This window comes from Rhipicephalus microplus, chromosome X (genome assembly GCF_043290135.1).
Source record: "Rhipicephalus microplus isolate Deutch F79 chromosome X, USDA_Rmic, whole genome shotgun sequence".
In the NCBI taxonomy this organism is placed as follows: Eukaryota; Metazoa; Arthropoda; class Arachnida; order Ixodida; family Ixodidae; genus Rhipicephalus; species Rhipicephalus microplus.
In genome coordinates, this window is record NC_134710.1 from 285,787,482 (window position 1) to 285,790,775 (window position 3,294).

The 3,294-nt window shown below is 43.5% G+C and overlaps 1 non-coding gene across 1 annotated transcript; it reads left to right on the forward strand.

Moving 5' to 3' along the window:
• On the forward strand, positions 1-74 carry TRNAI-AAU (transfer RNA isoleucine (anticodon AAU)). Its single transcript has one exon. It is a non-coding gene; the product is annotated as a tRNA-Ile (tRNA).
• Positions 75-3,294: the final 3,220 nt, after the last annotated feature.

Consider the following 3,294-nt stretch of genomic DNA (forward strand, 5'->3'; position numbering starts at 1 on the left):
GGTCTGCTAGCTCAGTCGGTTAGAGCGTCGTGCTAATAACGCGAAGGTCGTAGGTTCGATCCCTGCGCAGGCCAGTTTTTTTTTCTTTTCATTTACTGTTGCACTAACCCATGGTAGATAGATATATAGAATTTACCGTCCCGAAACCACCGCATAATAACGAGAGACGCCGTAGTGGAGGGCTCCGATACTTTATACTACCTGGGGTTATTTAAAGTGTAACCAAACTTCAGTACACGGGCCAACAGCATTTTTGCCTTCAATGAACACGTGGCCGCCGAAGCCGGGATTCGATCCCTCGATCTGCGGGTCAGCAGCCAAGTACCTTAGCCTCCATGGCGGGTGTCATGTAAAAACTTCACTACATGCCACTCTCATGAAGTGCTCGAGGTCGTATTGCTAGCGTCACATATACGAAATTGGGTACTACGTGACGTGAATGGACCACGAGGGTAAGTGACCAATTTAAACATGATAATCATGACGTGCGTGCCATGTAAAACATGACTACATTCTATGCAACCTCGAAACCAATCCTGTGTACACAAGAGAGCACAAGATAGTACCGATCCTGCCATCACATCTATTGAAAACGCTGTGAGGGCCTCACAAAGGTGTGGGATCGAGTCCTCCATCGCGTTTGCTATAAAACTTCATTCTGTCTGGTAATCATAAAGCGCTCCAATCCTGCTTTCACGGGGAAGTGCCCGCACTGTGAAGAAAATTACAAAGATTCCACATGGTTGAGTTATGCCAAAAAACTCGAAACCTCACCGCTATTACCAAACATTCCCGGGAAGACTGGGAGGCAGCTCTGCTCGGCTGCTCTGACCTGACAGCCCCACGGGTCTTGGTTTAGCGTGGCAGGGCCGTGGCAGACGCTATTGGATTAGCGCCAGGGGGAGCTCACGTAGTGTTTTAACGGGGTGGCCCCTTAAGGACCGCTCCCCACCCTCCATTTACATAACTTCCATAAATAAATGTTATTTACCACGCGTGTAAATGAGAAGTATCTTTCATCTTGTTCTCCGACCACCAAGATGACGATAAGTGACCATACGCTCGCACCATAATTGAGATCTTCAACCACTTTGATGATGTTCACTTAGCACCATCACCAAAAAAAAGCTACTGCACATGGCGCAACGCAGACAAAACCTTGTATAAAATTGAAAAAAAAGTAAGCAAGTGGTAAATAGGAAGAAAAGAAAAGGCGAAAATGGAAGAAAAACAGAAAGAACAAGAAAAAATGTTAAAACGAAAAACAGAAATAGAAATAAACACAGGAAAAAGGCACAAAATTAGTCCGCTATTCTTCCACTATTTTTCACATTTAAATTACATTCACTTGTAGAAGGATCCTATATACCTTTATCATTGTACATTAGTTCTCATAACTATTGCGCAAGCGCCAAAATATCACCCTGAGTAAAACACCTCCTTTTATTGTAAAGTTCTAGATTATAGCAGAAACAGCATGGAAGCGAAGTCTTCGGTCCAGTCGCCCCCACTCACTGGAGGAAACTGTGGTTGGGGGTAGCGCAGACAGCGCATTTTTGCTGAGGTGGGACAAGTATTACAAATGTAAAAAAGCAAAACTGAAGAAGCCAAAAAACATAAGGGCTCCGCATCTACAGTTGGCATTGTATTCTTTTGAGCCATATAGAGCACGCCATTTCAAATCTTTTCATCTGAAAATCTCAACAGGTAACAGAGAATACTTAACTTTTTTATATCGTAACAAGCAGAAATTCCCAATACCAAATTATAGCGCTTCGTAAGAAACATTGAATTTTTTCGTTTCATAGGTTCTAAGGTAACTGCAACATTTCCTTTTTGCAGAGCTTTTCTTTGAAGTGCGCGAAGTTGTAGGAACACCAAGTGACTTCCACATAAAGCTTGGTAGCCTTAGTGCCCCGAATGGTAAGCCAAATAAATTATTAAAGCAAAGCCTTTGAAGGCTTTGCTTTCCTTCAATTTTGAGGCACGGCGTAGCCAGATGGAAATATTGTCTGGTCAACATTCTTGTCTTTGCTTAAAACTTTTTGCCCACTCCATGAAAAACTGCACGTGAAGTTTACTTCTGTAACGAGCAATGTGTTTAAAATGCGTAACGTAATTGTTAAATTTCATTTATTGATTTTTCGGCGAATGAATAACCTGTTGTCACTGTCCCTCGTCACACCAGCACGATCTCCCTTCATTGTTTTTTTTTCATTAGGCCGGACTGTCGTAATTTGTAGTAATCGGTTGTCGTTACCTTATACGGCGAATAATTAGCACGCGACTTCGAAAGGAATCCTGCTCACACAAGGGATCACAAGATATTACCAATCTTGCCATCACATCTATTGAAAACGCTGTGAGGGCCTACCACAGGTGGAGGAGCGAGTCCTCTGTCGCCTTTGCACCAGAACTTAATTGTGCACGGCAATCCTAAGACACTTCCATCCCGCTTTCACGAGGAAGTGCCCGGACTGTAAAGAAAATTATTGTGGTAGATTCTACGTGGTTTGGTTATGCCAAAAAAAACCCCAAAACTTTTTCGCTATACCAAACCCTTTCCGTGAGGACTGGGAGGCTGCCCTGCTCGGCTGCTCATACCTGACAGCCCAACGGGTCTTGGTTGAGCGTGCCAATGTGCGGCCGACGCCATTGGGATACCGTAAAGGAGAGCCCACCTAGTGTTTGTACAGTGTGGCCTCGTAAGGACCGGTCCCCAACCTCCCTGTACATAACTTCCATAAATAAATGTTTATCACCACCCGTGCCAACGCGAAATATTTTTCATCGCCTTCTTCGAGTGCCTTGATGGTGATAAGTTACCGTGTGCCCGCGCCTTGAATGAGATAATCGACCACCTTGATGATGTTCACTTAACGCCCTCAAGCAAAAAATAAAGCTACTGCACATGGCGCAACGCACACAAAACCACTTATAGAAATCATAAAAGAAAGCAATTACTGAATAGGAACAGAAGGAAAGGGGAAATTGGGAAAGGGGATTGGGAACTGTCTGGTAATGACATGAATTTTATAGCATTGTTTCACCAATTTAATTTTTGATCGAGAACAGTTGATGGCAGAAAGAATTAGGCTAATCACACTCTTTTAGTATTGTCGGAAGTGGTTATTAAATTAGAGAACCAACATTGGATAACGATAACGCCGTTCGTCGAGAGCAAGCTACAGCTCAACACCAAATTTATTATTCAAATTTTCAAATATTCCCGCGCACTTGTTGTAGACGCTTGCCAGTGCGGGTTCCTGTGGATAACGGAACATCTGTTTTCAG